Here is a 13249-nt window from a genome sequence, read left to right as displayed (position 1 = left end):
TTGGGACGTTAAACCCCATAAACCAACTAAACCAACCAACCACAAACATAGTACAACAGACCAACCGTCTCATACGCCGCTTGCCAAACGCCACCATGGCATGCGCGAACATGACCCCCGCCGCTTGGTCCAGGCCTTTGTTCTAAGCCACTTCATCTTTTCTAGTCCTAATCTCTTCCTTTCTCTCCCCGAGGAGGACAAAGTAAACAGCCTCATTCGTCAGGAATATAAGTCGGCCATGGGCGTCCACAACCCCCTTGCAGAGTTGACGGAGGCCCATCGTACGGCCCAGCTTCTCTGTCTCTCCAACACCCGCCCGGGTCGCGCACTTCTCTGCACCCTTAGGTCTCCCCTCTTATCCCCCTTCCCACCTCACTGCCCACGTCTCTTCATTTTCAAAAGCCCCCCTTAAAATCGAGGGCGAGAACGACCTTGTCGAAGCTCCCCCTCTTCATCGGTTTCGTAGCTTAAAGCGGCACTAATGTGTCCACTGACTAAGGGGCTAGTTACGCACTGCCCTTTCTTTTGCTTTATCTGAAGGTCAAATGAAGGTGAAACTGCAAGCACGGTGACCTTGGCTTTACTTAGTGTAGTGATGGTTTTGCATCAAAAGTCGAAAACGGTGCCGTTAGGGAAGGTTCCAGCATAATTTCGGCCACCTGACGATCTTTAAAGTGCAGTAACATCGCACCGCACACGGGCGCCTCTTGCGTTTCGCCTTCTTCGAAACATGAACGCCGCGATCGTGATCGACCCAGGCACTCCGGCTCAGTAGCCGATCGCTCTAACCACTGAGCAACCGCATTGGGTTCATGGCCCAGAAAGAAACCATTCTGTGTCCGCCACTAAATGAGATAGTTCCTGCGTCTTTCCTATCTTCGAAACCAAATTGCTTAAAGCAAAAAGGCGCCCGTGTGCTGTGCGTTGTCAATGCACGTTAAAGATCGATAAGTGGTCGAAATTATTTCATAGACCTCCGCTACGGCACCTCTTCCTTTCTTCTTTGACTCGAACCCTCCTCCCTTCCCTTACGGTGCGGTTCGGTTGTCCACCGATATGTACGACAGTTACTACGGATTTCCTTTGTTCAAAAAAAAAACAAAAAAAAACAAAAACCAATTAATTGACGCAGGCGTTCTTTTCTCCGTCTCTTTATTTTTTTGTATATTCATGCGTGTGAACTTTCTCAGGGTCTCCTTGTCTCCCTGCTCGCCCATTTAAGTTTGTGGGAGCGTATATTTACACTTTGACGAAGCGTAAGGATTTGAAAGTTACAGGTCAGGCTCAGGCGCCACGTTTCGCTGAGATGTCGGACTAGCAACCGTCACCGTAAAAATCAAAGGTTTTGACACAGGTAATGTGCCACATATGTTGAGCAGTAACTAATACAAGAAGTAGGTAAGGAGAAGAAGGTTTAGTTAATTTAAATAAAATTAGAGTAATCAAGCAATTCAATAAGAAATCCGTAGATACACTGTAGCGAAGACATTCTAAAAAGCTAAAGAAGAATATTGAAATGAATGGCGTCGCAACGACAACGGCACAATAAAAGAACAACACTCTGCGCATGTGTTGTTCTTTTGTTGCGCTGTTGTCGTTGCGCCGCCGCTCCGTTTAAATTGCACCAACTCATCCCATCATCATCATGAGCCTGACTACGCCCACTTCAGGGCAAATGGCTCTCCAGTGTCTCGCCAACGAACCCTGTTCTTAGCCAGCTGTGGTCGCCACCACCCCGCGAACTTCTTCACCTCATCAGCCAACCCATTTTTCTGCCGCCCCTTGCTACGCTTCCCTTCCATTATAGCCTAGCCTTTCGCACATAAGGAAGGACCAGCGGTTGTTTTGCCTTCGCATTGCAATATAAACGCTAGTCCTGAAGGGTAATGTTACTTCCAAAGATTTTGAAAAGCCAGCACTACGATCACGCGCCATACGAACGAACGTCACGCAAAGAACGAAAATTACCGGCTCCATATCGGATCATACAAACCATTCGAAGCAGCCGCGAGGACTCTTCAAAGTGGGCTTAGACGCACACAGACTACAATCACACTGCTGGAGCAGTTCTCTAGTACCAGTGGAAATTTGCAAACACATGACAGAAACGGCGATGTAACTGCCTTGCTGAGTCACTCGGGAGATGAACTGCAAAGCATGATTAATGAGTTAGACAGGCAGATCAGAACGATGGGTCTAAAAAGTAATATGTTGAAAACCACAGTAACGTTCAAGAGTCTAGCAAGGAAAGAGCAGTTTACAGTTGGCAGCGAGGCGCTCAAAGAGGTGAAAGAATACCTCTATTTAAGGCAGGTAGTGACCGAAGATGCGCATTACGATAGCGAAATAACTTGAGGAATAAGAATGGGATTGCGAGCATTTGACCGGTTCTCAGATCATGAATGACAGTTTACAAATATCTCTCAAAAAAAGGGATTATAACAGCTGCATCTTACTGGCACTTATGGGGCGGAAACGTGGAGGATAACAAAAAGGGTTCTACGTAAATCAGTGACCACGCAGCAGGCTATGCAAAGGAAATTGAGAGATGTAACATTAAGAGACAGGAAGAGTGTGGAGTGGGTCAGGGAACAAACGTTGGTTAAAGACATCCTAGTCGAAATCAAGAGGAAGAAATGGGCTTGGGCAGGGCATGCAATGCGAAGTTTAGATAACTGATTATCCCGAAAAGTGACTGCATGTATCCCGAGTCAATGACGCGTAATAGCGGGCAGCAGATAGCTAGGTGGGCAGGTGAGATAAGATTTTGCGGATGAAGTTTGAGGAGATAGGATGGCTGCAGCTGGCACAGGACAGAATTGGTGAGATAAGGGAGAGGCATTTGTCCTGCAGTGGGCGTAGTCAGGTTTTTATCATGATGCTGATACAAAAGATAGGCTCTTGCGAACTGAAGCTTGTACCTTAGTATTCCAGTGGCCGCCGCGGTGGCTCAGTGGTTGTGACACTCCGCTGTTGAGCCGAAAGGCGCTGGTTCGATTCCGGCCGTGGTGGTTGAATTTTGGTGGTGGCGAAATTTTACAGGCCTGAGTACTGTGCGATGTCAGTGCACATTAAAGAGCCCCAGGTGGTCGAAATTACCGGAGCCCTTCAATATGGCGTCTCTCATAGCCTGACTCGCTTTGGGACGCTAAACCGCCATTAACCATAAACCGTCTAGAGAAAAGCAATTTCAAAACACCAAGAACAGACGTGTGCGATTGTTTTTGGCATTCCTTGTGTCAGCGTAATACAGCATTTTCTCTGCCTGGTTTGCATGCTGCTGCACGCAGGCTTCAGAAACTAACTGTCACACTCTCGGCAGCTGTCGCTCTCCATGCCATGCTTGCTGGGCACGTGAGTTAGCGACTATCTTGTCGTTTTTTCCTGGCGCTTTTACACACTCACTACCGCTTATGAACGACTCCGTGGTCCACACCTAACACTATTATTAGGGTATCTCTTGTTTCCGCCAGCGTCTTGTTTCCGCCAGCGCCAGGCGGACGCGGTTGTTGCGACGCGTGTCTCTTCTTTCACTCTTTCCTCTCATCTTTTAACTCTCCTCTATCTGCACTTGTCAGCGGTGGTGGCTCGGCTCGAGCCATTCGGTAGGCCCGTGCCCTTTTCTTTTCGTCCTTCTCTCAATCGCAACAACAACAACACACAACCAACACTCGTTCACGCGGCGGGTACATGACGACTGCGCATGCATGTTCTTTCCTGACCGGACACTCATATCCATGCTACGTGAAACGCAGCGGCGATCGGTCTTTTTTCGTAGGCGGCAAGTCTAACGAATGAAGGCAAAAAAGAATTGTGCGTTGTTTGTAGGAACTTGTTCTTGAGCGGTATAGCTGGTCTCGGTTGTTAGAATACACTTTTTCAGCCCAAATTAGATGGGACTTTGGAAAGAGACACAAGCAAGACTAATACAGATCTTCAACAGATGACTTAATCACATGAAGCATAAATATATACATATTTATGCGCCACAAGCAAAAAGACTGAAATATCGAGATCCCTGCAGCGCTTGCCCTATAACTTCGCTCACCATGAAAAAAAACAGCGCAGTGCTAGCGTGTCCTCGCCTCTATTACTTATTTGTAGGGCGTCGAAAGTTTCTGTGCCCCTCTGCTTCTTGTAGCTGCTGACAGCATAAATGTTCATTAATGCAGGTGTGCAAGGTTGTAGGCCAGGACGACGGCAGCGGCGCAATTTTCGGCCAGGGAGCCGTGCGTTACAAGCGACTCGACCCCTCGTTTCGAGCTCCTCACATTGCCAAATAGAGCTTCTATCCGCACGGAAAAATTCGTCAAAGATTAGCGCCGAGTACGCACGTTTTTTCTAGCATGAATGGCTACCGCTGCAACGACGCGCTTTTCATCGCATCTGCTTCGCTCACTTCCGGCAAGGCCGCTCAGTGAAGGCTCAAAATGCTGTGCTTCAGGCTTTAATAAGTGTAGTTAGCGGGGCGGTTAATGACAGACAGCATGCTTTCCACAAATGAGAAGGGTAAGGAGGAGGAGTCCAATTTCCGGGTGAGGGACACCGGAGAACGCGCCCTGAGCTGCGTTTCCGTGTCAACGAGGTCTGTCGCGGCGAACGGGTCTCTTCCATGGAGTCATCGTAACGCGTTACCCTTCGTCGTCTATTTTTCTATCCAGTAATTTTAACATTCCGGGCATCGATTGGTTTCGGTGCAACCATCCTCCTCTTCGACACTATGCAATGAATTCACTAATTTATGCTCACTGTTCAATCTTATCCAAAGTGTTACTCAGCGTACAATAATTACTGAAGTTGCAACAAGTAAATTACACCTCGTACTAACAACATGCCCAGAACTGTGTTCAGAAATAACCTACATGCTCTAGTTAAGCGACCATTCATTGCTAAAGTTTTCTCTGAACATCCAAATACAAAGAACTGCTAGTCATACTAAAATAATACGCAGATATCATCGCGCTGATTTCAACAAAGTGAACAATTAACTGGGTTCTTTTGAGGCCACCTTTTTCGACGAATTGGACTCGCAATCAGCGAACGCAAACTGGCTCTTATTAGGAACGAAATCTTAGATCTCACCAGCTGTTTTATACCCACTCGCGTAATATCTTATCACCTGCATGCGCCATGGTATAGCGCTTATCTTAAGCGCTTGCCTAACCGTAAGAAACATTTCTTCCGGTCAGCTAAAGAGTCACGCACTGAACATCCTTGGTCCCGTTATCACTCTGCAGTTTACACTTACAATTCTGCGGTCAAGAAAGCTAAAGCAAATTTTCTGAATAGCACTCTGCCAGGTATGTTGCTCAAACCCCCAAGAAAATTTTGGAGCGTCAGTGACCCTTCTGAAACGTCTAGAATATTACTAACGAATTCAAGTGACGAACCCACATCAGACACTGCCTGTGCAAATGTAGTGAATTATGCATTTTCGAGCTTTTTTTCAAGTGGTGAAACTACGGCTTTCCCTCCACTGGCTCATAACCTCCTCCCAATGTACTCTGTAGTCACCCATCCTGATGTTATAAGTAAATTAATTGACAACCTAAAGATATCCTTCAGTGCTGGTGTTGATTGCATTACTACAAAGTTCCTCAAAAGTACTAAAATGTATTCATCGCTTGCCTTAGCTAAAATATTTCAGCAATCATTGGAAAAAGGTGAACAACCGACTGACTGCAAGATAGGTAAGGTGGTCCCTGTGTATAAATCTGGCAATAAAAACTCGTCTTTTAACTACCGGCCCATATCTATTACCAGCATCCGATGTGTAATCCTAGAGAACATACTCTTTTCACATATTGTCACTTTCCTTGAATCAAATTTATTTTTTCATCCTTCCCAGGACGGTTTTAGGAAGTCCTATTAATGCAAAACACAGCAACTCTTATTCACACACGAAGTTTACGAGATGTTACATCACCGCTCGATCGCCGACTGCATCTTCCTGGATTTCTCGAAGGCAACTGATAAGGTTTCCCATCATCTTTTGTAACTAAAACTGGGCATGGTAGGATTAGACACTAACATTCTGATATGGCCAGAAGTTTTCCTTAGTCATTGAAAGCAATTTGTTGCCGTCAGCAGCGTTGATTCCGCCGTTAAACCTGTTCTTTCCGGTGTTCCCCAAGGTACCGCCTTGGGGCTCCTGCTTTTTCTTATATTTATCAAATACTTACCCAGTAATCTTTCTTCTTCTGTACATCTTTTCGACGATGACTGCGTCTTTTTTCGGGAAATAACAAATCATAGTGATAAGCACATGATTCAGTCTGACCTTAACGCTATCTGAACATTGTGAAAAACTTCGAATATTACATTGAATGCTGAAAAGTGCAAACTTATGCGCATTTCTCGTGTTAATAGTGATTTTTCCGTATATACTCCTAATGGTGTGTTACTTGATCTAGTTACAAGATATAAGTACCTCAGAATTCATATTACGTCTAACCTTAGCTGGCATACGCACATTGAGCACATCACTAACAATGTTAATCGCATGCCCGGATATCTGAGACGCAACTTTCACGCAGCCGCAACTAACATCAAACTTCTACTCTATACCACACTCGTACGTTCACAACTAGAATATGCTTCTTCAATATGGGACCCTGGTGTTAAGAGTCTCATCTATCAACTGGAGAACACAAATCAGCGCGCTTTATTCTCTATGACTTCCGGCGTGCATCAAGTGTAACGGCTATGAAGACTACATTCTGCCTAACTTCACTTGCATAACGACGCAAAATTGGATGCCTGTGCCTTTTTCACAAAATATTTCATCATGAGTCCATTCGCTACGAGTTACTTCTTCCCCCTACATTTATTTCACACCGCACAGGTCACATACATAAGGCAGACATTTCTACTTGCAAAACTAAAACATTGTCGGGTTCTTTTATTCCTCGCACGTCATATGACTGGAACCACCTTCCTTCTTCATTTGCCACAATTCCTGACTCTGCATTGTTTCGGACTTCTGTTACCACTTTTATTGAATGATATATTGTGTTGATCACTTATTCGAACTTATCTATGTTTTGGTAGTTTACTGTTCTCTGCTGTTGTTTCTATTTTCAGTGTTATTTTGTATTACCCACTTCGCTCTGTAATGCTTAAATCGTGAAATAAAATGACATAAATAATTTATGCCACAACCTGCGCACTTGCCCGCAACCGCATTCACTGAACCTTATCTCGTCCCCGTACCACTCTCCCTAGGAAGACGCTCTCCTAGCCGCTGACCCTACCGGCCAGCTGAGGCTGATCAACCAGGCCAAGCAAGAAGTGGCGGCCAGAGGATTCCTGCACCACTGAGGGCCTTCCTCGGGTACTACAAGAGCTTTTAATTCGTCATTTCAATAAAGATGTGTCCTTCCCTACGCCAACTAGCCTATCCACTTGCTAACAAGTGCTTCGAGGTCCTTGATCTAATGGCAAAGTGCGGAAAGAATCACTACAATAAAATCATTAATTATCGTGGGCACGCTTTTCACAAGCAAAGAGCCCAGAAACAGTTACCAGCTTTTGTGAGTAATAGGGATACAGAATCAAATAGGGATACAGAATCTCTCCAGCACTTTTCACTGCATGTTTACAGGAGGTGTTCATAAGTCTAGACAGGGGAGAGCTCGGAAAAAAGTTTACCAAGAATACCGCAGTAATCTATGATTACCTGTCACGTCGTTTTTCTCATTAAGTAACTCGAGAAACGAACTGCAATGCATGATGAATATTCTAGACAAACAGAAGGGAACGATGTTTCAGAAAATCAATTAGCTGTAAACTAATGATAAACTGTCTCAGAAGGGAACACTTGAGGCAAGCCAAGGCTCACCGAAACCAAGGAGCATAGGAGATGTTTTCTTTAATCTGTGGTGTCCATGAATGGGAGATTGATAGGTGAATTATTTAAAGGTAATGGAATGAAACTCAGAAAAAGTAATCACATGCTGGCAGTAGAATCCGACCCAACGAAGGTGGCGCAGGTAAACATTCTCAAGGTTCAGCTACACTTAACATGACTACCCCCGAAGTAGAAGCTTGGACAGCCGTCACCGTAGCTCCGTTGGTAGAGTCCCGGGCGCGAAATTCGGAGGAGATGGGTTCAGGTGTCGCGGGCCGCTTGTGGTTGTTTTCTTCTGCGTTCTAACATATTATGTTGCAAAAGTTTACCTTTTAATCAGCCATTCATGAACACCACAGATTAAAAAAAATCTCACCTATGCGGCTTTGGATTCAGTGATTGCGGGCTTCCGTCGAGTTCGTCCTAACAAACCCCTCTTGTGCTTTGCCTTGCCTGCTCGGAAGGGAACAGCATTTTACGATAGGCAGCGAAACATCTCAAGTCGTCAGAAGTGCATCCACTGAGGGCGGGCAGTAACCGGAGATCCGGAGCACGAGGGTGAAATAACTGCAAGGAAATAGAATGTGGTGGCTTGCATTTGGCAGGTACTCTCAGAAAACTGATGGCGTTTTACCAGTTGACGACTTTTACAAGGAGCCGGAAAGGGCGGAACAGTGAGGTGGGCAGGTGAGATTTAAAATCTGCGGGAAAATATGGCAGCAGTTGGCACAAGTAAGGGTTAATTGGAGACATATGGGAGAGGCTTTTGTCCAGCAATGTGCGTAGTACGACTGGTTATGATGACGATTAATTTTTCATTTCATCGCAATTATTGCAACGTTCATTGACTCGCGTCCAGCAAAATCTGCTTCTGGCGTGAACGCGGAGATCTCATTTCGGGGAGAAGCTCTGCACTGTAACTTTCTGCATTTAGTTTCAGCCGGTGCCGTGGGGTGAACTTTTCCATTCATATGCAAAAGAGTTGAAAGGCGGCTGTCGTTGCGCCTCTTCCGTCACATCAGTGTGCCTTGAATGGAAGAAAGAGGCGGATGGCCGCGCTTCCTGTGGCATGCATGCTCCGAGAACGGGGCTCCGTATCAGCTTCTTCCGGACGACGGCGCTCCTGAAGCGCATCTAGCGGAAGGGCAGCGTGCGTCGAAATGTGAACGATAACATCATGCGGAAGCCTCCATTGTATTCTTTATACGTAGCCGTTAGCTATTTTCGAGCTCTATACGAACTGTATTTATTTCGGAGCATGCATTCTTGCTTTCGAAATTCATACTACACAGAATCCCATGATGCGTGGCCTAAACCCGTGTGTTCGGAGATTCTTGACAACAGAAGCTTCTAGGAATAACCAGTAATGTTTCAGTTTGGTTTGCTTTGTTGCGGTTTAACGTCCCAAATCGACTGAGGCTATGAGAGACGCCGTAGTGAAGGGCTCCGGATATTTCGATCCCCTGGGGTTCTTTAACGTGCACTGACATCGCACAGTACACGGGCCTCTAGAATTTTGCCTTCATCGAAATTCAGCCGCCGCGGCCGGGATCGAACCCGCGTCTTTCGGGTCAGCAGCCGAGCGCCGTACCGACTGAGCCACCGCGGCGGGGCAGTAATGTTTTAGCGAAACCACTTATGTAAAAGGACTTATTATTAGTATTCCGTATAACTATTAGTGTTCTTTCAAATTCTGAACTTCAGAGGTCTCATTTATCTGTATACGCCATTAAGAGTGCAAAAAAATTTCCAGAAGTTACTGAATTGTGCCGAATGACATTTGTGGAGAACCAACTGTCCTGTCTAAACAATATTTAATAACTCAATTACACATCTCTGCTGGAGCCATTCTAATGTACAAAAGATGCTTAAACATAAATGCTTACGCTAAGGTAATTACACCATGTCATACGCTAAGGTTGCATTACCATCATGCGCCTTTTCATTTTCCCCATGTATTGAGCAAAGTCTTTATTCGCCCGATGATATCCAAGAGACTTGCTCCGCGCCGAGCGAATCGGGATGCCGCCACGTCTTCCACAATGGAGGAAAGCAAACTCAGGAGAGGCCCTCGCTATCCGAGCTGCACCTCAGAAAGTGTGCCGTAAGTCATATGCTTTCTCCTGTTCTCCTGGGAGTATTTTGCCGCCGGCGCAACCAATAGCACAGCTGTGAGCAGCGGCGTCGTCTGATGCACTGTCTGCTGCGCGTGCGCAAGACCGCTCAGACGGCGGCCGAGTAGTGGGGACGCAGGGGGCAGCCGGCTCCAAAAGATGTCATGTAACCGCCTCTCCTGAGTTCTTTCCATCCTTAATGTCTTCCACATTCGTTTGGGCTGGAGAAGAAGGCATCACTGTATGTCCGAAGAACTGAAACACAGGAGGACTGAGAGAGCGCACAGAGACAGTGGGAAAATATTTGTTGTCCCATGGACACAAGTTACTTTCCCCTTCTGCTACGGGCGCTGATCGCATTGCCATCGTGGCTTTACTGAAGGCTGCTGCTGAAGCCAGGCACCCTTTGACCATGAGAAGTGGCCACACTACTGCTGTCGCAAACTTTTTTCTTACTTAGCGACTACATCTGCAGAGGTCACGTGTGTTCGGATTCAGTCAAATGTTCTGAGGCCACGGGGTTTGCTTCCTAGCCCTTTATTCGCGCACTTCCGACATCATTTTTTGAAACCTGAATTCATGGTAGTAGCGAAGATGACGACTAATAAACGCCTCCGATAAACGGAAACTTCGGGATCCCCTTAACTGGCAAATGCACGGCTTGGAACCAAAGCTTGTGGGCGGAACACTCTTTTTCTGTTGTACTTAAAAAATACGCGTGACTTGTGATACCTTCATAAGCCGTTCATTCAAGCAGCGCCTCGTCTGGTCAACGCATGCCCAGCCACTTGAGACCGGTAACTTTTATTCCAATCAGGAAGAGCGAGGCGCTAAATTTTTCGCACGCCCTTACACGCGCGTGCTCTCACCGCTCCTGCGCTTGGTGCTGTTTGCCTTGGTACATGAACCCTTAAATTTGCTTGCTGGAAAAACACCCAATTGACGCCACGTTGTTCGGCTACTTTCTTTAGACGTATTTACACGGAGTGCTTGAAAGACAAGACCACAGTCCGTTTATATTTGTCCTTTCTTTCCTGTCTTCCATGGCCTTATGACGTTTGTCTTCAGGAGCTACGGGCTACCGTGCAAAGGTAACCCACTGGTTTTCAACGTTCTGCTCGCAGGCCGACGTTCTCATTGACTGTGTGATTACAGGAGTTTTTTACTGCCTGGCCGAAGCAAGGAATCGCAAAGCTGCTCTTGACAAGCATCGAGCTCAATTAGTCGAAACGCATAAGACCTTCTTCGTTTCCACATTTGAAGTGTCAACATAATCTGATCTTTCTGACATGGAAATATGTGGGTACTGCAAAATCCTGCCTTAGATGCCAGGGAAGTTAAGCATGGAATACAAACTACGGCCATTAGCACCTTTACAAACATTCGCTGTTTATTTTCAGCGAGAAGGGGTGGGCAGGACTCTCATTTAAGTTCCTGTCCTGTCCCCTCCTTTTGCTAAATAGCAAAATGTATATCTTATGGCTCCCTCTTTGCACGAAATTCCCACAGTGATAAAACGAGGTGAACCGGTGCTACTTCGTATTTCCTTTAAAATAAAGCAACACACGAAAAATGCAGTCCACCGTAGAAAATCAGAAAATTTTTCCCGGATACTATCACCTTTCATACAATGAAAAGGAACGCACATCCCTTAGGCCTGAGATGCAATGTACGAAAACTGGCCATCTTGAACCTACGGGTGCAACTCCGAAACAAAGATCGCTTTTCAGATCTTTTCACGCTTGTGTAGTTCGGGGACACCCCCATAACTAGAACTGTCGACATATCTCGAAACGCTCTCTTAGGAGTATGTTCAATCCACAAACGGCAATTTTTAATCTGGCTGAAGCCCTAATACAAGAGGGACTTAGTTAACGAAATTTCACAAACATTCATAGAATTCTAATCAAGAAAGATATCGAAGAATTGCGAACAAAAACCTCTAAACCTGAGCTTTAACACGAGCACAGTCCTTTTGACATTAGGCGGTAGGATATATGAAAAAAAATAACGACAACACATATCAGAACTTCCCGACGTTGCTTCGTGGGCCAGAGATTCGGCCAAGGCTCCTATGGATGTCGGGGCCGCCAACCTTGTGCCTACTGCACCTCGAATGAACACCCTTCCAACGTCTGCGAGACGAAAGGGTTATCATCATCATCATATGCGGCAGCAGCCTGCCTACACCCATTGCAGAGATAAGGCTTCTTCCATGTGTACAAAATTAACCCGGTCCTGTGTCATCTGTGGTCATGGTATCCATGCAAACCTCTTAATCTTATCCACTCGCCTAACCTTCCGCACCCCACACCATGCTTGCCTTTACTTGGGATCGACCCCTTTGCCATTAAGGACCATTTGTTACCTTGCCTTCGCATTACATGCCCTGACCAAGCCGATTTGTTCCTCGTGATTTCTATTAGGACAGCAGTAAACAACTTTGGATCCCTTACCTAATCAGGCCGCTTCCCCTCTCTTAAGGTAACACCTATAATTTCTCCATATCTCTCTGCTTTCTCCTTAACTTAGGCAGAACCCTTTTCGCTAGCCTTCAGGGATATTGGTAAACTGCCAGTCATGATCGGAGGCCATATGCTTGTCATGTGCGTTCCACTCCATTCTAATTCTTGTAGTTATGTCCCTTTCATCGTCCAGATCAACGTTCACAATCAGCAAGAAGTAGACGTATTCTCTTACCACTTCCAGCACCTCGCCAGCAATTACTAGACTGTTGAACGGTACTTTGGTTTTCTGCATAATAATTTTTAGACCCCCATTTTGCTTAGCCTGTCTAATTCATTGATCATGCTTTGCAGATCATGTCCTGAGTGACTTAGCAAGGCAATCTGACCAGCGAGTCGCAGATTACTTTGGTATCCTTCATTAACGCTTATCCTCCAACTGTTCCTAATCTAGCCCTGGAAATACCTCCTGTAAACAGGCAGTGACTGGCAAGAATAGTGCCAGTCATTTAGTCTGGAGAAAAGTTAAATGATGGAAATTACTACCGACCTATTTTCCTTACATACACATGTTGCAAGTGCTTCAGAATGTAATTGCCCAGCATGTATCCAGCTACCTTCAATCGGCCAACCCTTCGCCAAATGTCAGCATGGTTTCCGCAAACAGTATCGACTGCAACACAGCTATTATCCCTAATTCATGACTCTCAACCCTGGCAAGTGATAAACGCGAATAATGAGGTGCGTTGTTTTCCGGATTTATTAAAGGTATTTGATTGTGTACACGACAGCTTACTTTTTGAAAGACTGAAAGAAATTCG

Source organism: Amblyomma mixtum, chromosome 2, assembly GCF_055824585.1.
Source record: "Amblyomma mixtum isolate Tamu chromosome 2, ASM5582458v1, whole genome shotgun sequence".
NCBI lineage: Eukaryota > Metazoa > Arthropoda > Arachnida > Ixodida > Ixodidae > Amblyomma > Amblyomma mixtum.
The sequence above is the reverse complement of the archived record's forward strand: the minus strand, read 5'-3'. Positions refer to the sequence as shown.